This window comes from Phalacrocorax carbo, chromosome 2 (assembly GCF_963921805.1).
Source record: "Phalacrocorax carbo chromosome 2, bPhaCar2.1, whole genome shotgun sequence".
In the NCBI taxonomy this organism is placed as follows: Eukaryota; Metazoa; Chordata; class Aves; order Suliformes; family Phalacrocoracidae; genus Phalacrocorax; species Phalacrocorax carbo.
The window spans coordinates 99,047,543-99,072,756 of NC_087514.1; the positions used below are offsets into that span (position 1 = coordinate 99,047,543).

Genomic DNA, 25,214 nt, shown 5'->3' on the forward strand with positions numbered 1-25,214 from the left:
GTGCTTTTCCTAGTGAATCCAGTCTTTCCTCTCTTGTTCCTTGAACTTATGATTTTTTCTCTCTTGATACTTTGCAGAATGTAGTCTTCACAGATGTATGTGGGTCCAGCAAAACTAAATAGTTGTGAAACTAATGTGATGAGGGAAGAATGCAGAAGAGCGGGCAATTAAACCCACCTTTCAAGTAAAGAGACAAGGTGTATCTTGTGGGATATTCTCCCTCTCTAGTGGCTAATTTGGGTATCCTTGATTTTGCCCTCCAGAGTTTTGGCTCTAAACTATTCCACGGCTGCTACTGGAAAGAAGCAGGCGTCCTTTGGAGGTAATAAAACTGTCTTAATTACGTTTGCTGTTTGATATTATGTGTTTCTCCCCATCTCTGTGCCACCATGCACATATCAGATGTGATGATGTGTGCAAACAAGTCAGCAAGTACCGAACCACTTTGCTTACTGCCTTACTGCTCAGGATCTGATGAAGAAACTGGTAAGCTTCAGAAAGGGGGAGAAATTATTTCCATTTCCAGCTCAGATAGACTTTGATGTGTCTCTTCCTTTACCATCTTTCCTTGGCATCTCTTTACATTCAAATAATTTGTCCCATTGGGCTTGGATCCTGTTAGTTCACCACAGCTTCCCAGAGCACCCTGGCTGTTGTGGGATGTTTGGGAACTTGGCATTGCTCCTGAGAGGAAGCTTCCCCCAGCTCAACACAGGACTGCTCATCAATGCCTGTCCTGCCACAATGGCACAGAAACTCCCTGTAGGCTTCACGTATCACAGGACGCCATCTTCCATTTCCACAAAACCCTGCAGGCAGGTGTGTCTGAGGAATGGGCTGCTGATAGCGAGGGGAGGCTGCCCACCCCTTCTGATCTGAGGAGGAAGCTTTTTTTTAGGACCACTCCCAAACTTGGGCCAGGCAGAAAGAGCTAGATCAGCACAGGCAGTTTAAATAGCAGGCGTTGGCTAGCCCAGCCTGGAGTGCGGTTTCAAGATGGTTTAAGCTGATCCAAACCAGAGCTGTTGCAGCCTGGCTTGGCATCATGTATATCCCCACCCCATCTCTTGCACCAGCGCTGGTGTTTGTTTGACTCCACAGGGAGCTGAACTGGCAGGGAAGTGTTATGATTTTTTGAGTTAGTTCTGTCTTTTCTGAACCAGTTCAGTGTGGGACCAGACAAGCATCCTTGCTGGCACGGGAAGGGGCAGCAGCTGGGGATGGAGGGACTGTGGCAGCCCCATCTTAGATTGGATTAGACTGTCATGGAACTACGGTCTCATTTGGAGAATGCACATGAGTATCTCTGGGAGATTTGAGGGGACAATACCCCCAGGCAGGAGGAGGAGCATTGTGATAGTAATCTCTCCTAGTAGCACAGCTGATCCAGAGAGAGCATTTGTCTACAGTCTAAAATAAATTATAGAAGAACTCTCCAAACACATTTAAAAGACCTAACAGTTTGCTGTCAGTGTTCTGTAAGACAAGTTAATTCAACACAGGCTTAAAAGATGTTCCTTTTGATTCCATCCCTCCCCTTGACAGCCTGCCCCATCCTCTTTTTGCAAGCCATAAGATATCCTCCTGCCTAAGGGCCACTCTTAGGTCGTGGTGCGATGGGCATTCTGCCAAATGAAGCTGATCTTATAAGCTGCTACTGCCCTCGTTGTTGCTGGGACTGTTTGCATGATTTTTAATTCACTTCTGTGGTGCCCTCATTTTTTTTTCCTGCCTGAGCTTGAAGTGGGAGTGTGTTTAGCTGTGAACTACACTGCTGCAAATTCATGGTCTATTAGCACCTTTTCAAAGCTCCCCTCTCTGTTCTCTGAAGAATTAGAACACAGCTATAAAAAAGTCACTCAAGGCTATTGCACAATGTCATTGTTTTGGGCTTTGTTTTAAAATTATTGCTAAGATAGGTTTGTCGGTGTGCTTGCTTGCTTTCCCCATACTGTATTCAGATTTGAAAACAACAGCATCAGTAATAAGATGCTGGTGAACCTAAGATAGATATGACAGTGTAATGTGGATAGTGCATATACAATTTGTCAGAGCAGATGAAATAACCCCACCTTGGGCAATTTTCAAAAGAAATACACTACAGTACTTGTCAGGTCTGGGTGACTACTCGATAAACATATTACCTGCTGGCATACAAATATCACTTTGTATAAGGCAGTTACACAGTAAAAGAAAAGGGAGAGGCAGGGCAAAAACACTGATCGTGCAGAGTCCTACAGAAAGACAAGATCTCAGATAGAAAAATGCTAAAACAAAAATCACCCTGATTCAGGGATAGCTACATTTTTATGGAAACTATCCACACATTTGACCTGTATTTCTATTCTGATAAAGTAAGCGATGTTGTAATTTTTATTGGTGTATTTTGCAGAATATATGTACTGTCATCAATAGGGATAGAAAACTAGGCTAGAAATAGACTCTTTTTCATTAACACATTACTAAAAATTTCAGAATTACTGTCACAGTTAGGATACACACTTTGGGAGGAATATCCTGCAGTATGAAATGACTAAGAACTTCAGAATCAAAATGGAATACGTGTGTTACCACACAGTATCATTGTATGTATAATTTTTATGTTAAATATTTATATTAAATATTTTTTCTTCATGATACATCCATGGATCTCTTAATTTATCTTTCACTGAAACAAGTAATGAAAGGAATTATAGAGAACAGGTGAATTGTGCTACGATTCCACAATGCTTACCCATATATGTATGGTTTTTTTTCCCTAGGATGTGGAAAAGAAAGCAATGGCTTTCATAATATACTCTTACAAAAACACTATGACAGCTTTCAATGAAACTTCTGTGTGTTTGTGATACCAATTTGCACACATTTGCACACACATTTGTATACAGCGCTATGAAAATCGCATCTTAGAAATCAAAGGGGGCAGGTGGAATAAGAATTATTAAAATCACAGCCAAAGCGTGCAGTAAACTGTAAACCACAGTTTGTTTACCCCTCTGATCTTCAGTAGTTTTCTTTCTTTGCTCTTCCACTGGTAGTTCCCAGGCACATGGATCTGCTTAGATCTTGAGTCCGGCATGCCCATCATTTATACTGTTGGAGTCTGGTTTTTGACTACAGAAAGCAGAATTATCTACTGAAGTGTGGGAATAATGTAGGAACACCTTATGTTGCCCTAGATTTTGTATGTTAATTCTAGGAATATGTTGATTTAACTTGATTGAGGCCTCCTGGAAGAGGAGCCATCCATGGGCCAACCCTCCCCAAAAAAAGGCATAGGAAAGGGTGACTTAAGATAAGGCATTCATTTGTCACCTGAGAGTTGTTAACACAATGGCAGCACGGTTGGCCATGAGCACCTTGCCTTTGTCTCCTGCTGAGCCTTTGGGACTCACTTAGCTAGAGAGATAAAAGCCCAGGAACTCACAAAAACAATTGAATTTGGCAGGATTGAAAATGTTACCTTTCAAAATGTGAAGGAACAAGGTTCAGGGGTGTGCTCTGGGTGTATGAGGGAGGAAGTTCAGCAATACCGGTGGTTAGCCATCAAAAGATTTTACAGAGAGAGGGCTTTGTGTAGGCTGTAATTTAAAATATTATTTGTGTAATTTCCAGTTCTTGCAGTCAACTAAGATTTTCTTTTCAGAAGGCTATGCATCGGTGTATATTAACTGAGTAAGAAAAAGGAAAAGCTTGATATTGGGAAAGGTTTTCATTCTGATTTGGAGAAAACACGCTCCGGAATATCGTTGTTTCTTGTATATTCTGTAACATTGCACCTGCTAAACACGGAACCATTTCTGTACCTGGCATGCCTCATAGTTTTAACAAACAAAATACAGCCTCCAGTTGCCCACCTGGCAAGACGATGTGGAGCCAGAAGAACCAGGAAACCTGGCATCCTTAGTCTCTGGCTAGAGTGTTTTGAAGGGAAATCATTCTGTTAGAAAAATTCTTTCAGTTCTTCTGGTTATGGAATCCAGAAACAGGACTGTAGGGTGACCAGTCAAGTTTGTCCTGCAGGACAAGAATGGCTAATGCACTGGACCTCTCTGTATGTTACTTTTTGATGAGTAAAAGTTGAGAATTGGATGGAAATCTGTTGTGTCATCCAGCAATTGTTACCAAAGTATTTTTTTTTTTATAAATAAAGTAACATCCAAGTATATTACAGAAGACTTACTTTCTCCTTCTTTTCAAGGATATACCTGCTTCTGAAAAGTTATATACCTTTTTCCCTACTTCTGATCAATTTTTGGGATGTAGTTCCACATTATGGTATGCACAAGTAAATAGAAAGTGTTAGAAATCAGTAAGAGAAATTCCCATCACTTTTGATCAGACTTACAATGAAGCTTTTTTTTTTTAACTTAATAGCTTCTTACGTTTGTAATGTGAAAGTTGTGGTTCAGGGAAAGGTGCAGAGGCTCATGTTACAGAGCATCTCCTTTTTGCTGAGCAGTGTTAGCAGACCTTTTTGCTACCCAGTGCAAACTGACTACAGGAATTCTCCAGTGTGTTCCCATCTTCCCACGTCTCTACTGTCAATGCATCTAGAAAGTTCTAACAGGTCAATAATCCCTGAAAGGGAACATCCATTAGGTTAAAATGAGGACTCACTGCCATGAAACACTGGCTTTCTTTTGTAATACAAAAGCAAATATGATTCTTCCCAAACAAAGTAACTTCCAGTTGCCAAAGAGTTCTTCCATCTCCACCACAATGTTGAAACATGCCATTAAAATAAAGAGGTGTGGTTGGTATCCCTAGAAAATATTTATACTGACAGACATAGATGAGATTGAAAAGAGCCAAAATCTTTCAGTTTAGGTTCTGCAAGCTGTTGTTGGCCATAAATATGCTGTTTATTCCAGAAGGGTACAGAGAAAATCTGCCCTGTGAGACTTCCTTTACAGTGGGCAAAAGACATTTTGGAGAACCCTTTAGAAAGCTTAGGATCAATGGTACATAGCATAAGCATAATGTGCTACAGGAAGGCAACAAGGAAGGGCAGGGTATGACTAAGTTTCTTCAGTAGCCAAAATTCAAAAAATCCTCCAGATGGTCTTAGCAGACTGTTCTGTGCCCCAGAGGAAGGAAAAATGGGGTTGTGGGTTATATCAGTCTAAAGTGAGGGATAGTTTGTTGGTAATGCCAAGAGTATGCAAACGCTTTCTTAAGCCAAGGGGGTTTTTTTGTGCCTGTACCTTCATTGCACCCCTTTTTTCATGGGGGTAATGGAACGGATATGTTTCTGGAAAAAGTTCATCAGTGATCAGACTTGCTGATGCCAATGCCTATGTGAGGATGCAGTACATGCAATAACAACCATTTTGGAAAATGAGGAAGAGATACCAGAGAGATATGCAGACAAGAAGAGATTCTTGTTCTAAAAGTCAAAGTTTTATACACAGGGAGTTAGTAAAAGACTGAATGCAAAGCCTAAGCACAAAGCCACTCTTGTCGCGTTAAATTAAGTTGATTTTAATTTCATGTCTTCCATCTAGCTCTTGCTGGGCACCCGTAAAGAATGCAGGCAGGATCTGGAATGTTGATCAAGTCCAAGGATAAAGCGACAAAGAAAATGACCACTGGTTTAAATGACATAGTTCAAATAATTGTCAATGAAATGCCCTGTGTGTAAGACCTTCTGACATGGTGATTAGCAGTTTTCTGTTCTTTGTTGTTGTAAATGTTTCTGTCCAAATTAATGATAGATAATTGTTTGTGGTCACATGATTATGGTCATGATTTACCATCATTGTGTTGGTATCAGAAAACAGACAAGGTGATTTAACTACTCTTGGATGAAAATACTCTGGAAAATTGGGATGCTTTTTAAGTTTCTAAGGTACTATTTCTTGCCAATGAATGATAACAGCATTTCTAACAGAAGTTTACTTCCAGAAGGCATCACCGCTTGCACGACCTTATTGACAAATACAAGGATTCTGTTTATTCTCAGTGCCAGTGGCTTCAATGCATTTCCCTTGGGAAAAAAAAAAAACAAACCCAACTCCAGGATGAAATGAATTTGCCTCCCAAACAATAAAATAGCTAAATCTAGGGCCTGGCTAACATAATTCTATATAGCAGTTTACGGTCCATTGAATGTTGAACTGTAAAATTACTAAGAACCAGGAAGTGATTGGCTTGTAAACCTTAATAAAACAGTAAAGCCTGGCTTTCTGCTAATGAGAGTTTAAAATTCTGCTCAGCTAAGCTTAGGACATACCTAAATGAGGAAACTAACTGACATAGCTATTCTGGGACAAACTACAAAAAAGTCTCCTGTATGGATGCTTTTTTTGAGAATAAAGATTCTGCTTAAGTCCTATAACAGTTACTCTGTTTTATGAAGTGAGTAGCGATTCCAGAATAAATGCATTTTCAGGGAAACTGTAGAAGCCTGTATGGTGAAGAACTTGGTAATGCCAGTCAGAGAACGTATTATACCCTGTGAGAAAAGCTTAACCATAGTTCAGGCTAACTTTCAGTAATGTATAGTGTAAATCAGGTTAAAAACAAACTCCCAAAACAGGTGTAGTAAAATATTGTCTTTATTTTGCATGATTTTCAGCAAGATAATTCCTTGTATACTTCCTGTTATTGTTTAATGGGAGTTCGCTATGTGCATCAAAGGAAGAATATCCCTCTAAATGCTTGCTATTGTTTTGCACTCAGAAGTCCAATTGTCTGCTTTGGTGGGAGTTCCCTATGACCATCAATGAGAGTATCAAGTTAATAAATAATTCACTTAACAAAACTGTATTAAGATAATGCTAAAGTTTGCAAAAATCCTGTAAAGGAAAGGTTTCACACATTCCTAACTAACTACTTGGAGTCAGGTTTAGCTTGGTGAAAGTGAATGGAGCTCCAGAAGCATTGCTGCATCGTCTTCAAAAGAACTTACACACTTAGTTCTTGTCTTAACTTCCCAGTGAGGTCAGTGAGTAGGTGTTAATAGTTGGAATATCACCTTGTAGATTTTTTTTTCTTCTTTTTTTTCTTTTCAGGGTTGGAAGGGTGAAGTTGGAAGTCATCTCTAATAGTCATCTTGTCTAAACCACCTGTTCAAGCAGGATCACCTAGAGCAGGTTGCACAGGACTATGTCTAGATGGCTTTTAATCTTCTTTACCCTGGAGGTAAATACATGTAACTGGCACTGACCTTCTGGCAAGAAAACTTTAACATATTGATCTTAGGGGATTATGTCCACTGCTTCCATTTTACCAGAAGAGTGTTTGAGCATTGCGCAGATTTCTGGAGTATGCTTTTTCATAACTCTCCTTTGTCCTCCCAGGTTCTGGCTCTTGTAGGTCTTGGCAGAAGCGTCTGTGCTACCATGTCGGAGTACAGCTTTGGGGCCCACATTCACATTGTGGATAACTTCACATTTTGCTAGCTGATTGTCTCTCCGTTCACTGACTCCAGAAGGAAATGGAGTGGGGAGTTAACCTGGATACATTTTACCGCTTAACCAAAATATCCTTGGGGACTCATTTGAGTACTGAATGCTTAAATTGTGTCTTTTTCCTGTATTCCTTTTAGAATATTAGGACCTTTGGAGAGCCAAACACTTTTCTGAAAACCAAACACTTCTCAAGAAAAAGCTATCATGTGTGAGTATAATCTTAACTAAGACTTTCCAGCTGAACTAGTTGTAAGCTTTGTGCCGGAAATACGTGCGCAGGGGGTTAAGAATTCACCCCTTTATAGCCTGATAAATGTATATATAACATTTATTTAAGCTTTCAAGAAATAGCAAGAGAAAAAGATAAAATCCTGCTAGCCTATCTAGGAGACTTAACTGTGCTGCTTCACTTAAACCACTCTTCTCTTGGACCATCATCTAAATGACATGTAAATAACTGTTACCTCAGGACCTTTAGGAAGTCTCAGTGCTTTGCATTTGACTTATTAGAAGCTTTTAATGACTAGTACGAAGTCACAGGACAGAGCCACAGATATATAGTTACACATTCAGAAGACTCTATTAAAGGCCTTTTTAGCTTTGCTGTGAATTTACGATTTGAGAATTTCCAAGAGAGAATATTTTCTGAGACAAATTTCATTGCCTTAGGATAATTTTAATTTTTTTTTTCTTTAATGTGATTTGTCATGGTAGAACATGGCTAGACATTTTCCATGTGGGTTTACTCTGTGCTTTCTGTGGCCTGCAAGGAATTAGTTTTAATTAATATGACTGGCAAATGCATTGTTGAAATAGTAGTTGTGGCAGGCATGCCTTTGTGTTAACAGTTGGGTTAAACAGCCCCTTTATCACAGCTATTAGCACCTAATATTACTGTCTGATTAAAGATCATTCAGCAGATTAACCAGTCCCAACGCTTCCACAGACCCCCAGACAGGTGCTCAAATAAGAAAATATGTTAAGTAAATTAGCACTAGTATCACATCATTCATGGCTTTGTCTTGGCCACAGAAAAGCAAAAAGTTACTGGCTGTCTGGTGTTTGTTTTTTGTTTGGTTTTTTTTTTGTCCCTCTTCAGCAGCAGGTTAACTTGTACAATCCCTGTAGATTCACATTGCAAAAAAGGCAAGATCAGCACTAAGGCCTTTGTCCTACAGTTGACCTGACCTTCCTGTCTCATCAAAGAGCACTCTGCCTTTCCTCCACCCAGGTTGCTTAGTAGGATAGGTGTGCTTTTACACTAAAAACATTATATTTCTGGGGTTTCTTTGACAGTGGAAGCAGCATGTCTATCCTGTGTCTCTAGAAGTGCCTTTTATTTTAAATTCATGCATTTAGGCTCATAGGTAAACTGGAAATGCGTAACTTAAGAAGGCAGGAAATCCCACAAGAGTTCACAGAGCATAGCTTAGCTGACAGTTCACTTTTTAATGGGTGAAATGAAGCCTTGACATTAATGAGCACAGGCCCCCTGACTTCAGTGGAATTTTGCATCCTTATACCAGTCAGATTTCTGGCTCAATTGTGTCGGATGGCAATTTATGGTACCTTTCATGTCCCCCTGAAAAGCTATGTGTCCTGTGTAGCCTGGGGACTGTTTCTGACAGCAAGGCTGCAGAGCAGAAAATAGTGGGCTGATGACAGACAAGACCCCAAAGTTTTTGTGTGCCTTGAAACAGGAGCAGTGTGTCTTGTCCCTGTTGATTTCTGTTAACTTTGAAAGGGCCAAGAGTTTAATATAAGTAGCTGGCACAAGAACTAGCCCATAGGTAGGGCTAGCACTACCATAAGAACGATCTGAGCAGTGCTCATTATAGGATATGGCATTTTCTTGGGCATCTGCGAAATAAACATAATAAAATAAGCACTATTTATTGATGAAGTGTTATTCTTTGCTGCTCTCTTTGGAGAGGGTGTCAAAAGGACACACTGGTGTCAAGTGGATTTGGACATGTGCTACCTCACGTTGCTTAAAAACATGCATTTAAAAAAAAACTCAGACTATGTCTGGTTAGGTGGAGATGAGTGTCTAAGATGCCTAGGGACTCTGACAAAAAAAGAGGAGCTAGCTTGGAGCCTGTACTTCAGTCTCGCTCTAAATAGACTGCCACTTAGGGTAGAAAGTGGTGACATGTAAAGGGAGCTTTAGCGATGCAGCACATTATGAAACAAACCCCTTCTCCCCATACCACCAAACCCCTGAAGCATCACAGTCTGTAAAAGATGCATTAGATTTATCAATAGACCTTTCTTTACTCAACTGTGCTGCAATTCCTTTTGGGAAAAATTGGATTTTCATCAAAGACACAGAAGACTATAAAATTGGAAGCAGATGTGAGTTTGGATTGGATAGCTCTATGGCTGTTTCTTTTGTGGAAGCACTTTTGAACAAACCCAGCCTTATGTGCTCCTTGCTGTCTTGCCCCGTGTAACTCTCTTGCCTGCTTTTTACATTTTCCAGAGAACCAGGAGGTGCAGTGTGACTAACTGATCTAAATGTAAACTTCTTCCCTATCACATCATCTATCTCTTGATTTTCCAAATCTTCCTGTATTTTTTGGAAGACACGTTTAAACAGTAACCTCAATATTTTGCATTGTTAACAAAATACAAAGAAATACAGGCAGTGCTCTGCAAATAAAGGCTGAATTTTGTTACGGTTACTAGCACTTTTACTGGCCTGGGTGAAATGTATACCTGGCCCATATATGATACCTTAATTTATTGGTATGTTTTAATTTGTTGAAAACAAGCTTAGATCTCATTTACTTAGAGAAAGGTCTGTCTTCTGGCATGTTGATGGTGTTATTAATGTAAATGATGAACTGGGAGAAGGAGTATGATTTTAAAGATTATTAAATTTTTTTTGGTGCATTTTTATTCATTGTCTTTGGTGCCACATGCAATGTGCTGCAGTCAAAAGAGGAGCCAAGCAACAGGATTTATGATGTTGTTTATCTGTTGGTGATGTTTCCTCAGTTCTGATTTACAGCAGAACTGAGCGTGGGCCCAGTGAAGTACGGCTTAAAATCCACAGCTTGCCCAGAATTCATTAGGGCTTACCCAGCTTGATCCAAGACTTTATAAGGCTTAGCTCTGCATTTTGTACCTGCTGTATGTGGACATGCAGTCTCTTAGGAGTAAATTTTTTTCCCAGCTCAGGGCTGGTACCTGATGAAGAGAGTCTCTGGAGCTATTGCATTCACTCCTGAGGGCAGCGCAGCTGCTGCTCAGTTCTGAGCCTTTGATGCTCTGTTGCAAGCCTTCGATGCACTGATAACTTGGCCCAGAAATGCTATGTTGTTGCAGAACAGAGGGAATAGCCATGAGCCTGGAGGACTGGTCTGTGTCAGTCAAGGGTTAGCACAGGGCAGGTTCTCTCTTCAGTGCTCCAAGAACTGACATTTCAGCTCATCCCTTCACTTTGGCTTCCCATTACAGATCTCTGCAATGCTTTTGCTTCCTAGGTCTTCTCCCCATACTGCCCACTACATGCTCCCTCCCAGCTGTCCCCCAACTCATTAAAGACCTGCTCAACTGCCTCCTCAACCCACCTGTCCTCTACATGCTGTGCCTGCCCCTTCTGTGTCTTTTGTGAGCTCCACTTCTTCCACGGGGTCATCCTAACTTTGGCTGGCTTGTCTTCTTGATTTCCTCACTCCTGTTGCTAAGCAGAGTTGATGAGACAGGAAGAAAGAAAGTGGCAGGGACTGCTAAATCTGAACACCTCTTCTGCTAAGCTTGGAGCAGCACTGAAGTTATTTTAAACATGAGAAGTAATTAACATGCCTTTTTTAATGGCAAAATAGCCTGTTGGAGATATTGAAGTGTGGAATTCAGACCCTGAGATTTAACTATGGAAAATCACAGGTGGGAGAGTGAAGTGGCAAGTTTTCAGTAAAAAAGTTGCTTTAAATGTTCCTCGTGTAAATACAAATCAATACATTTCTGGAATAGATGCGCTTGAAATGTGATTGTTCTGTGAAAAGTAATTGTGTCAAACCAGGAGATCAGAATTCAGCCATTACGACGCAAAAGAGAAGAGATCTAATTCAGCCCATGGATTAAGCTACTTGTGTAAGGCTGAGCCCACCATTAAAAAGTGCTCAGTTCATGCCGGAAGGTCTTCCTAAATGTGGGGTCGCTTCCTGAATCTCCACAGCTCACCATATATAATACTGCACGGATTAACTGTGGATTTAAGTAATGCTTCCCAAAATTTTGTAGAACAGATCAGGATCCAGGTTCTGTTCTCAACTTCCAGTTTCTGTCTCATAAAACATGAAAATTGGGGTGTAGATATGCTTTTCCAGAAATACAGGGTTACCATGAATCTCTGTCTCATTTCTGAATGATTAACAGTGAATCACTGTTTTTTTACAAGTTTCAATGCATTTGCTATATGCCAGGTGTCGCAAGAGCATGAGAACATGTACCGATTTAAAACTGGCTAAACAGCTTCACAGTGGCATCTCCACTTGGTAGTAGGAGTCTTGAGAAGGAACTAATTGGGTTTACCCTTCCTAGTATGGATAAGATACCGTCAACCTGAACATTATTATCTTTCCACCCCCGCCATCTCATCCTTTCTGTTTTCCCAGTAGGAGGATCAAAAGAAAGTCAGTTAACTGCAGCTTTCATCAGATAATCCAAAGAAGACATTAATCTGGAAGACAGTATTACCAAATAATTAATTTGTGGGTTAATTCCATCCTTATTTATCTGATTTTCTTATGATTGTGAGTGTGGGTTTCTCAACCTAAATCCTGGTACAAAGGACTCTCTGCTTGAGAAGAGTAGTCCTGGAGGTGAATGAAGAGACAGGTAGGAAATCACAGACTGGTAGGGGTTGGAAGGGACCTCTGGAGATCATCCCCTCCAACCCCCCTGCTTGAGCAGGCACACCCAGAGCAGGGGGCATCCAGGAACGCATCCAGGTGGGTTTTGAATGTCTCCAGGGAAGGAGACTCCACAACCAACCTGGGCAGCCTGTGCCACTGCTCTGGCACCCTCACAGAAAAGAAGTTTTTCCTCATGTGTATCTTCTTCAGGGCACTTGGTAGCTCCTGATAAGTTTTAAGGGAAATTATTATTCTCAGCATTAAGGCAATACTCAGTGACTTCCTGCAAATCTGAAAAAACAGTAAGCAGAAAACTATCCTAATTTCGTATGTACGTGCATCATTACTTAGGAAGTATTTGCACTGAGGCTTACTTCCTTGTGCTAGAATTATTAAATTTGTTTTCTATTTCTCATGTAATCTCCATCTGGTTGTTCCAGGTGACCACTGATAGGTCACTAGCGAAGCAAATCTGTCTTTTTATCAGGGCATTTTCCCCTGTGCTGCTCTGACAGTACCAGTGCTATTGGTGGGTATATACCGAATGCAAACAGACCATATAGGGGAGAATCACCAAGGAAAGAAGTCAGTCTGTGAGCAGTGGGGCTAATAAAACATGGTTTCCATTGGCTTGATGTCCTTTGTCCTTTCCCCTTCACAGTGCGCTACATTGACCTTTCTCCATTTCTTTTATGGCATGCCATTCTGTAAGGAGCAGCATGCACGTTGCCTACCCCAGCACTGTGCATGCCCGGTTCTAGCTGGGCAATTGGTTGCTGCCAGCTGCAGCACCTGAGCTCCTCCTGCTTTTCCCTCAGAGCAATCCCTGATTTGGTTGGCCAAAAGCTCAGAGGGAGGCTGGGGGAGAGGGAGCAGTAAGAGATAAAGAGATGGAAAGAAGCAGATAGCACAAACATTTAAGCCTCATAATGTACAAAACTAAGCTGAAAATAGCTGCCAGTGATTACCCTTAATGAAAGTTTACCCTGAATGCATCGATGAGATGTCAAAGGTGCAACAGCACCAGCGATGCATTTGGACTGTGTGGCAGTGGCCTCTCCCGCCCACCCCCATGCTTTAATTACAGTTCCAGTAACTTTCAGGATCTTTTTGCCAACAACTGTAGTCGGCCTAAGATCAGGCCAATAAATCATACTCTTCTGGGCAGCTGAGCACCTGCCAGTTACTTCAAGTCAATTGGACCCACAGATGCTGCTCCCAGAGGAAGGTTGGCCAGTGGTAGTTACTGGTTTGAAAATAACCTTAAGCACCCAAGTTTGAAAATGTTTATTAACATTTTTATCCTTTAGCTGGATGTTGTTTTAATCCAATATATTGATCACAGATTTGGGAGTTTTGCAAAGATGCTTCAAAAAGCTTATTGAAACATTTGTTTGGGTTCAAAGAAGTGGATTCCAAATGGTGTGGTGGTTGCTGTGTAGAAACATGTCAAACGAAATACTGTATGTTTGCAAGTGTTAGTCAAATCCCTACTGACCTTTAGCTCACATAATAAGGTTGCTATCCAAATGGCTCCGCTTAAGAGAACTCAGCATTTAAACATCCATTTAAAAATTGATTTGGTTGAATGATAGTGTTCATCTTGTCTGAGGCCCAACATGTCCTAGAGGAAAGTAAAAGGAGCGTTTCCCTTCTAAGTGTTGTCAAACCAGTAAGAATGATTGTTCCTCAGTTTTGCATATGTCAGCATAATAGAAGCTTAGTCATGCAAATCCTTATTACTTGGCAGTTTTGCAGCAGGGAAAAACAGAGCGTTACCATATTTTATCAGTGTTTGTAGTTAAAAGTATGCCTTTCATTGTGCTTTTTAAGAGCAGATGCCAAGAAGTCTTGAAAACATAAGTAAGTGCTAAAAAATATTCTTCTGATTAAAAAAAGGGGGAAACCACCCCCTGGCTAGTTGAATGTGTTGGTCTTCATTTCCATAAAAGGACATGAACTGTTTATATGTTTCCTTCCACTTCCATGAAGGGAAATAAAACAATTATTCAGTTAATGACAGATTTTATTTTACTATTATTTAGTGATTCTGGTAAGTGCAATAGTATACTACGGAGTTTCAAATCATCAAGGATTTCTTAGCCCTTTATGGGACTACAATATGTTGTAGTATGTTAAGTAAATGAGCTGCGCTAGAGCAATGATTTACTCTTGTAGCCCGTGGACACACAAAAGAACCAAGCTGGAAAAAAACTGGCTTTAGAAAGGATAGCAGGGTAAGACAAAGAGGATCGGTCACTTTTTAGGGTGCTCTTTACAGTGACACAAAGCCAAGTTTTTTAGGGACAAGGCTTTTTCCTTTCTTGTCTTTTCCTTTATGGAATAGTGTCAACCATAAGAAGTGTCTGGTAATTACTTTGGCCATATCAGGACAGATCTAGCCGTGACTCACCAGGGCAAAAACTGGTTGGGGCAAAGTCGTGTATTTCTTCTGAGCTACCTAGAAGTGGTTTGTTTTCAAGTGAAGTTTTCCTTTCTGGCTTCTTTATCATTCACCGACTTACTGGTTTGTATGTAGGAATGTCAAGAAGTGGGTTTAGATGCTCATTTTTGATTCTGCACTGTATTCAGGTACTCTGCTGAGGTTGTGAATGCTGATTACATGGTATAAATCATTTGATGCCTGTTTGTTTCAGATCATCAGAGGAATGAATGAGACCTCTTAACGCAGCCTCGCTTTTTTGTGTAGGTTTGCAGAGTCGTTGCACTGCCTGCCTCATCTGGATTACCAGCAGACTTCTCATAGGAGATATTAATTATAGGTGAAGCTATGAATGCCACCTATAGTTAAGCTTGCTTGACACTTCATCACAAGACTCTGTTTTGAGGTGCTTATAAATTTGTCAAATGTATATTATTGGGTCTGAAAATGTACATTATTGGGTCTGAAAATGTACAGACTGGGAGACTGCATCTGGCTGAATATCTAAAGCTTCAGAAAAAATGTCTGTTTGTTTTTTTTTTTTGTCCTGAGGACATGTTTAAAAGCAATGTGTTGCTTTTTCGCTTGTCTTAAAAATAAATGTGTCCATCCATTTTGATGAGAAACACCAATGATTTGGAGAAAGAATTCAATAATTGGGAGGTAGAAGCAATGTGTCCCTATGTTGCCAGAGTCCAGGCTTCACAAGTGTCCTAGTGCACATGCAAGAAGAACTCAAGAACTATTAAAACATAGAAGGGATGTGGTGGAAAGTAAATTAACTGTGGAGATTTAAGTGAAGCTACTTAATAACTACTGTTTTCCAGGTTATCATTGTCTGATCTTTTCACCTGTGGCAATGAGAGGAAGTTCATCCCATTCACAAAATCACATGGGTGATTTCTTGCTTGCAAAGAAATGCTTGTACGCTTGTACACTTGAGTAGTACAAGGATGGTGTGACAGAAAAGTCAACAGGCACTCATAATCCTGTCTTTGTAGCAAGTCTTGAGTACAGGTCAGTAAATAAGACCTGGTGCCTTACGGAGAGCAGTAAGAATTTAAAAAAAAAAAGATGAACATTCATGTGTGTAATAATTAGCATCTAGTCTGTTCACTGAATGAGGAAATGGCTTTAGGAAAAAATAGTCATGTCATCCATAGTCCTGTATGCAATGTGTACACCAAGGGACCTGAAATGCAGTTGTCTGATAAATCTTAGAAGGTTCTAAGTTTTGAGTGATTGACTTTGTATCTGTAATGTTCTTTTCATATGATCTTTGGCATATACTGTGCTACTTGGTATTGTCTGTAGCTCAAGCAGTAGAGGACGTAGGAAAATACCTCCAAATAAAGTAATTCTACACTGAAGGAAAGAAACAGCAAATTCTTTTCTTAAACCCTTGGATAACTTCCTGTTTTGTCTGCAAAATAATATTTTTCCTTGGAGAGGACAAAGGTGTTAGACATAGCAATTTCACTAGGATAGAAACATCGTCACATAAATAGCCTACTGTGAATGACATTTCAGGTGGCTCAATCAATATCCTGCAAGGAGAAAAAACAGGAACAAATCCCTTAAAAAAACCTTGTAAATTCCTTAATTGGAGATATATTGGAATTTCCTCATAGATACATATTACTTACAAAAGAGTGAGAAAATAAACGCTGCATTATTCTAAAGTCGTAACCACATACCAATACTAATTATCTGTTGACGAAATATTTGTATGATCCATTTTTTTTAACTTGCGAAGGAATAGTGAATCTATATTCTTAATAGCAATTATCATGCACAAACACTTAGCACTTTTCACTCAAATTTCAAAGAACTCTGCAACAGGATCACTGTTTCGTAGGTGGGAAAATAGCAAAGAAAGGTGAGGAGCTTGTCTAGAGCATCACAGCGTGTCTGAAGTACTGTATTCTGCCCATAGCCTGGTGCCTCCCAACATCAGAGCTGCATCAGAGCTGCATCTTGTGCACGTTTTCTCCTTAGATGTGTCACACGGGTCTGCAGGATGCCCTTGCACAGTGAAATAACACAGACTTTGATTGTTGTTTCTAAGACCATGATCTTGGTGGAAAAGTGATTTGAAAACTAGTCAGAGCAGAAAGTTAGAGTTAAGACAGGACTGTAGTTTGCTAGCACTTTTAACACAATTGTCAGTATTTTTATTAGGAGGCATTTAAGGCTAAATATTCAAGGGTGGCGCTTGGGATTTGATCTCTGGTGCTACGAAAAAAGGTGAGAAAAATCTTCTGTCTTGACAAGAAGTTGTGAAAAACTTGCAGTCTTGTGAACAGTGGAAGTTTAAAGGTACAGACAGGCACCAACTCTTTCAGCAGCTGTGCTAGTTAGCTTAAACTGTCTAAATAGTAACGCCACCCACTTCAACTTCAAGTGGCTTCGGGAGTGTTTTCTGTAAGCAAGCTCTGCCAGCAAATGTGAGGGAGCAGTAACCTCTGCAAAGAAGTGACGATCAACAGCTGGGGCTATAACCTTCCCCTGGCATGTCTGCATCCAGCAGGCAACATCTGTCCCAAAGCCTAACTTCCAAAATTTACAGAACAAAGGTATAGTTTGTTTAACAAAATTGCTCGTATTAGCTACATAATGGAATGTGCTTTGATTCTGCTGATGCCAGAACCACCCAACTTTTTACTTTCCTTACTTGATTAGAATAAATTTATTCAGAAAGCTCAAGGTTTGGGTTTTCAGTTTGTTTGTTTCATTTGGTTTGGTTTGTTTAAGTAAAGAATTAGAGCTTAGGTCATGTAAGGCTCTCTTAGCTTAGGAAAAAAACTTTAATGTTACTCAGATTTTTTTTTCCATTAAGCTGCATAAGGGTCAAGATCATGTGTGCAAAATATTTGATGGTAAGATTCTCCCAAAACATGCCAAGATTTATTTGGTATGATTTAGATATGCCAAGCAGATGAGAGTATACACTGCTCTCATTAAGTGTTTGAGGTTTAAACACATGCTCTTGAAAAATGATCAGTCATAGAGAAAGTTGCTTCTTACATTTCAAATCTTACTGGGTACTGGTATCCATCAGTTTCTTTACTGCCAAAACAGCATCATGAACTTCAGGTAGACAGATTGCTCTTTTGATTTAAGAATGACCAAAACAGCACCCAGAACGTGCACAGTACTGTATGAAACTTCAGTGTATCAAGGTCTTCTATGTCAGTAATTTGAATTCAGGTAGCGTGTTATACTTTTTTTCATAAATAAATAGGAACCATGTTTGGGAAGTTAGGGCAAATGATCCATGAAAATAATTTCCTTCTTCCCCTGCCCCCCCCCCCCCCCCCCCCCCAAGAGTTGTTCTACTCATATTCATGTCTGTGAAAGTACAGCACCTGCTGAAGGAGTATAAGGTCAAGTTGAGTGTTGATTCCTACACTTACTTCTTCTGGGCATTCCTTCGTTAAATCATGCATTTGTTAGCCACAGAATAATCCAGCATTGAACAATCCTTGAAATAGCCTGAACCTTGAGTAACAGCATTTTTTTATACAAAAGAAGACAGGCAGAAGAGCCCTTGTAAATATATTGTCTACCGCCAGAACACAAATACGTAATTTGACAGTATGCTTTTGTGGACAAGAGGAATGAAAGTTATTTTAAACTTCTCTTCCTCCTACCTTTGAGGTTATAGCTGTAGTGAAATACCCAAATGTCATTTATTCCTCTCTGTGCCTCTTTCAATATAAGTCTCCAAAGCAATAAGCAACATCTCTTGTGGAAAAAAGGGTATCTGAAAGCAGTTCTGAATACAGCAGATGGTGAAATATGAATGAAACTAAAAGAAATATGATAAACGGTGTCTACCGAGAAAGCTCCCATGGAACAGCTGAGTGAGGATTGCTGATGCTCAGAGTCGCGTAATTATGAAACTTAGTGAAGACGAGCTGTCAGGAGATCTCTAAATAGATAGTGCAGCCAACCCCAATAGATAATGTTTCCTACTTCCTATGTGTGCCTCTAAGGGATGTTACGTCAGAGAAGTTGGTGTGTTGTGCTCCCAGTAAAATGGCTGAGAAAAGATACGGACTGGTAAAATACATGGAAAGTTTTTTGGGGTCGGTCTTTTTGTGTATGATCTAACCAGCTCCAGGCTATTCAGCACAGTTGTGAAGGAAAACAAAGGTTTGGTATTATCTGGAAAGCTGAGAGGTGGGTAGATACCCAGTAGATAGGGGTTCGTCACAGTTCCATTTGCCTTGATTCTGCCATTTGGAAGATGATAAAATTAACACCTTGTCCTAACTGCTCTGCTTTGCACACATCATAGAAAGGAGAGTGAAAAAAATGTCATTCGTTATTTGTAATTTACTGTTTTTAAAAATCTCCTTTTGCACTTGGGACAGCAAGTTTTGTTGTTTTATGGAAGAATTCTCTATTTACTTTGCATGTAGCTGTTCTTTTGGAAATATATTTGTTATACAGGAAGGTGTTAGTGGCTGCCATCAGATGGTTCTTACATCTGTAGAAAGTCTCAGATCTGGGTAAAGATGTTAAATGTGCTAAACAGCTTTCCTTCGGGGCTAAATGATAGGAATATTTAAATGTCTTTTTAGCTGCTTGTAGGAAGGCAGTAATCGAGCAAAGGAAAGGCTGAGCGGAATTAGGCTGCGCAATCTGAGAGACTGGTTCCAAATGCAGCAGAAGAAATAAGTCAGGTAAGAAACTGTGAGCATGGCTTAGGAGTAAGCAGAGAGTCAAGGCCCTTTGGGGCTTATGACTCACTGGCCAGGGAGGCTGGGGCATGCTGAGCAATGAAAATGGCTGTTATTGTTTGACTTTTCTACTTTGTCTGGTTATATACTTTGCAAACAGCATTGCACAAAATAGAACTGCAATGAACATATCACCAGCTGCTTCTTTCTCGTGGATGTAACCCATGGATAGCGCTGCACATACAGCTGTGCAGGATACATGCCTGGGCATCAGGTCATGGCAAGAAACAGTAATGAAATATTCTGCTTCTGAAAGAATTTGTGATACAACAGCCAGAGAAGCAACACTAATAACTTTCTTATCCTTGGCACGGAAATGAAAATTATGTAGGCTGCTCTTCACTCTTTAAACAAACAGTTAAGCACTGCTTTAAAGAAAGCGTATCTGTTACCAGACAGCTTGAAGGTAAGGTACATGGACAATGGAGCAGTATTTACACTTCTAAAGATTGTCCAACTAGGAAAGATATCCCTTCACATTGGTGTAATTTTTCCACGTATTTACCTGAGAAGTACTTAGTGCCATAATAAAGCCCAATAACTCAGCTGTCAACAGGATCTGTTGAAAATGTATGATCTGGCAAAATTCTGGGTGGGTGCACTCAAAAGTTGATAGCTGCTTGTAAGCTTGGACCAGTGATTAATCATGAGGAAGTTAAAAAGAAAAAAAAAAGAGCAGAACATGAGTGCCAAGAATATTATCAACACACACCTAGAGAAAACTGCTCTTTTGGAATTGTTTTATTACTAATAATATTGATTTTTTTTATTACAGCTGGGGTTTCCAGAGAAGTCAGTGGGAGCTGTGCATGATTCTAAGGTCTGGTGGTAGTATCTCCAGTGAAAAATTCACCGTACTGTAACAACAGTGAGCATCATGAATGCAGGAATGAAAACTGGTTGCAAGCTATAACCTGTCTGCATCAAAGTCAGCAAGGAAAAGGCATGTTGTACCCTGTATTATTTGTAAAGTAGAACATGATCGTACAATAAAAGTCTTGTGTCATAGTGGTTACACGTAAGGAAAGCACTGCAACCTTGATATTCTCTTCATATACTAGGCACAATGAGCTACTTTTTTTTTTTGTATGATGTGTCTTGCTGTGCTAGCAGCCCCATTGAAATTATGGAATAAAATGTATAGGCATGGTATGATCGGTTCTTTAATAATTGCAAAACACTCTAGGGTCTTCAGAAGAAGGATGCTCAAGAACTGTGAAATAGCTTTTATTAGACCCGGGCAGGGGGGTGGTGAGGGGATGGAGAATGATATAATGGGCCCCGGTTCAGATGGTGCTTGTTTAAATCTGTCACCTCTGAGTGGAGCACTTAAAGGAATGTATAATACCAAGTGTATGAAACCTTGTTGAATAAGGTAAGCATCAGCTGAGTCAGGTGTATGCTTGTATGCAGCTTGCCCTCTTCTTGCCTTTATTAGTCTACAGCCTGGGAGAGTAGCTGCGAACAGGATAAACTTGGCAATGGAGCTGGTTTCTTACCCTGATAAGTTGTAACAGACACATGGGTAATGTTGCCTGTTAATTTAGAAGGCATTTAACACTTAATCATGCTTGTCTAGTACAACCCAGGAAGGACACTGCTTTCTGCAACCTCTAATTGGGTGCCATCAGTAATATAAGCCTAAGATTGTCCCAGTCAGCAACTGTATTGCCTAATCAGCAGGAATGTATGCCCATTGGGGATCAGACGTAGATAAGCAGGAGAGAGGGAGAGAGAGATCTGAACATATCTACGAGATGAGCAGCATGTCAGGAGCATAGAGGATGTCTAGATTTATGTGCTTTTTGGCAGCGCTAGTGAGCTATTAATCATTTCTCAGGAATAGGGCTCTTGTAAATCAGAGGTAGGAAACACATTTCATGGATAATCACGGCAAAAATGTCAGCTTTGCTATTTGGTCATATGCTGATAGGATGCTTAGCACTGCAGCGGACGCAATCACACACATAAAATCAAAATAGTACTCTCATGATGAGTGGAAAGCAGGGAGGCCCTAGATAGGTGAACTTTTCATCAGTATCTGAAAAGTAGGGAGCTAAAGTGTAATAACAGAAAGGGAGACCTATGGTGTTTTTAAGGTGAAGCTTTACGGAAGGAGCCTGGACTGAGTTCTAGTCAGCATCTGGTTATAACACAATAAATTTGAAAAGACACACTTTGCATCATTTTAACAGCTGGCTGATCAGTTCATGGTTTTCTTTTACTTTTATTGCCCTGCAATTTGCTGTGTATGGCCCTTACGTGCAAATACCTCATTAGTCGCGCGGTTGCATATTTCATGAAGTATACTGAGTGCACTGTCAGAATTAAATATTGTCAGGATAACGAGCAAGGGTGGGGTGTTTTAGCTTTATCACTGAAGTCAATGTTCAGGCTGAATAGAACAGTAAAAGTAGCTGGAAAGCAAAACACGGGAAAGGTCTCCCAGGCTTTTGTGTACTAGACCCATTGCTCAAGGACTGTTATTTAAAGAGCTCTTGGAAGCGAGTCCTGTGTGAGGGAGGTGAGGGAGAAAGCCTTACCCAGGGCTTTCCAGTGCATTACTTGCTGTAACCAGTCAGAGCTGAAAATCTCAGTGGCTAAATCGGGTTCTTAGGTTAAATATAATGGTGTCCTCAGTGCACTTTTGGCTGAAGAAATTTCCTAATGTTCATTTCCTTGAGGGATCATCCCCTCCGCCCCCCCAGTTTGTTCCATTGGCCTCCAATCCTACGCCATTTCTCTATAAATTATCAACATACAGAAAAGGAAATGACATGTAACTGTTGTCCAAGTTAATGCTGGTTGCATCTACACAGGGGAATGGTTTTCACACAAGTCCCCTGGTTTTGGGTGCAGCCTTGGATAGCACCCACAGGGGTCCTGCCCCTCGCAGGCGCTGGGATGGAGGCTGCTGGGTGACTGTCCCACATCGCCGGTCCAAACATGCTGAAGTAACGACCTGTGGGAGACTTTTAACTGCATTTCCTGGGAGTTGTGGGAATAAAGTCCAGGCTTTTGAAACTCCCTGGGAAATGTCCATAAATCCCCATGAATCACAACCACTTTTAAAGCCCCTTTCAAATTAGAAGTCATGGCTTTTGCTCAGAAAAAATATATAGAAATAGTGCTTTGAAAAAAACTCATGAGTTAGCTTGTAAACAAAAGTATCCTGACAGTGACCTGTGCCAGTGTTTTTCTGTATTTGGGTTGGCCCAAGACAAATTGGGTCAGAGGCAGGCTTGAAGCAGGGATGTGCTAGCTCCATAGACGTCACCCTGTTTGGGGGCATCAGTGTGCTGAATGCTGTAGACTCACCCTGAGATTCCTCATCTCTCCTCTTAAATGAGATCAACTGAATTATACTGGAGTATTTCCTTCCACAGGGCTAGAACACTGGCTTGTGTTTTTAGGGGGATTTTATTATTACTTTAATTCTTGCCATTTCCAGGGTTGTGAAGCTATGTGGATGAATTTGTCGTCAGATAACTTTTATCCACCAGAAGGGGTGATTTCAGCATACTTGGTTTCTCAGGCAGTCTTAATTTGCTCTTGCCTGGCAGTGGAGAATCAGAGGAGAAAGAAGTTCCCCTCTCCATCTCCCTCTTACCTGAAAGTCAACATGTCCCATCTACACTTCTTCAGATTTATGATGTTTCTGTGGTGACTTCAGTTCAGGACAATTAAACAAACAAACCAACCAGAGAACATACTTCTTCCAAACAGGTATTACAGCATCTTTTTTTCCCTTCTAGTTCCCTCCTTGCCCCCCCGCAACTTTCCCAACAGGTGTTACTTCATTCGGTGTGGTGAAATTAGTTGTCCATTTAATATGCCCTGACCTCAGCCACAGACTTAGAAGTTCTGTAGTTTCTGTTGTCACTGTCCCAGGAGTAGAGGTCTAAACACCAATGAATTTCCAGAGAAGGTTAAGAAAGGAGTGAGGTGAGAGTCAGGCTGTTAATATACTATGCTGACCTCATCCTTTTTTTTTTTTGCTTATTTGCAGGCTAACACATTTCAGCTGTCCTTTCCTTTTGCTAATTTAACAAACTCGATGTCTTCTAGGGTATGGCTTCATGAAGCAGATTGCTCACCGTTGCCACAATTCAGTCCTGCTTCTTTTTCTGCTCCTGGCTTCACAGTCCTACTTCCTTTGCACTGTCGTCCTTCTTGCTTGTCGTATGAGGCTCTGTTAGTATTTGCTTTTGCTGAGTTGTTCTTCTGCCTGTTCAGTGAGTTGAAGCAGCTCTGGGCTGGTAGAGGGGGAGCAGCAAGAGCACGTGTTTAGGAGAAGGGGCTAGGGAAGGGAGGGGAGGAGGAGCAGGGGTGAGAGAAACAGCTGCTTGTTTCATTGCAATAACCTAAACTGTGTCCTCAGCAATGGGTTTGTACAAATCCAGCTGAAAGGATTTGCTGCATTTGCCACAGGGGCACAAGAAGGAGGCAAAGTCCGTCTTTCAGTCACTGTGGTTTGATAACCTGCTGTTCCAGTGCCCTGACAGACCTACAGCAGTGGTGCAAAGTCCATCAGCAGGTGGTGGTACCCTGATCCCTCTGCCTCTGAGGGATGTTGCCCCACCATGGCAAAGGCACTGGATCTGCACAGGAATCAGATTCTGAGCCCATGTGGCTTGGAGTGTTGCTCGGCGTAGTCCTGATTAGCCACGAAGGACACCTGCTACTTTTTGTTTCAGTTTCACATGTCTTGGGAATGCGTGTGTGTCTGCCTCTCAGACCCATTATCTTTAGCAAATATTACTCCACAGCACTTTTAAAAGTGATTCTGATACTTCCAATGACTTGTTACTTGGGTGCCAAATAGAATAGGTACAGCAGGATATTTTTCATCAAGTTCTTATTAAAAAGAATGTAAAAAACCATTAATTGATACTAAGTCATAAAGATCTGGGCCTCCAGTTATTCTCAGAGCCCTTAGGGTGAAATTAACCCTCAAGTAGAGGCTTTTTAAAGGCTTTTACAGCATTCCAGTCCTATAGGGGGTCTGAATAAAGATGTATTATGGAACAATTTTACTGTATAATTTTCAAGTTCAGTGTCTGCCTGGATCTTTTCAGTGTTGAGCTGACTATGATCCCTAATTTTGGACAGATTGAGAGTTCCAATGTAAAACCACATTAATAAATTTGTCAACTTGATAAAAACTTGACCCACAATAAAGCAATACTTGATGTTAAGTGTATATAGTATGTAAATGTTTATTATCTACTTATTATATATGAACCTGAGATTATTCTGGTAGCTATATGTGATAAAATATAACTATATATATATACACATTATATACACACATCACATTATGTGTATATATGTAAATACATACTATTTTTAGCCATTGTGGCGAAAAGTCAGAGGGGAAAATGGGGTAGTGAATGCTACCAGTTTTACTTTGTAGTACACTGAATAAAGCATGCTTCCAGTCCAGACTAAAGAAAATACTGCCACGACTTAATGATGTCTCTAACTGAAGAATGTAACTTCAGAACAAGAGTAACTGGTTGTACTTTCTTATAATGCTCCCTGTGATTTGATGCAACTTTTCCTCTGTATGTTTTCTTTAATTTTTATGTTTTATGTGAAAGCTGAACAGACTGAATTTGTTTGTAATTTGGAATTTAAAGCAAGGGTCTTTGTTAAAAGCCCAGAGGAACTTTCCATATGACTTATGGGCCATTTGGGCTCAATTGAATTTAATGGATTTCAGCTGCATCTCCACAATGGCTTT

General features: G+C 40.4%; 1 long non-coding RNA gene across 2 annotated transcripts in view; it reads left to right on the forward strand.

The window, feature by feature from the left end:
• Window positions 1-25,214, forward strand: part of LOC135312002 (uncharacterized) — a 50,375-nt gene that overhangs the window by 16,587 nt on the left and 8,574 nt on the right. Inside the window, exons 3-7 of one of the 2 annotated variants that reach the window (XR_010371622.1) lie at window positions 264-322; window positions 7,553-7,623; window positions 19,310-19,411; window positions 20,244-23,194; window positions 23,537-24,717. This is a non-coding gene — a long non-coding RNA (uncharacterized LOC135312002). Of the gene's footprint in view, window positions 1-263; window positions 323-7,552; window positions 7,624-19,309; window positions 19,412-20,243; window positions 23,414-23,536; window positions 24,718-25,214 lie in introns of those variants that run through there. The other variant, XR_010371621.1, reaches the window with a different exon arrangement.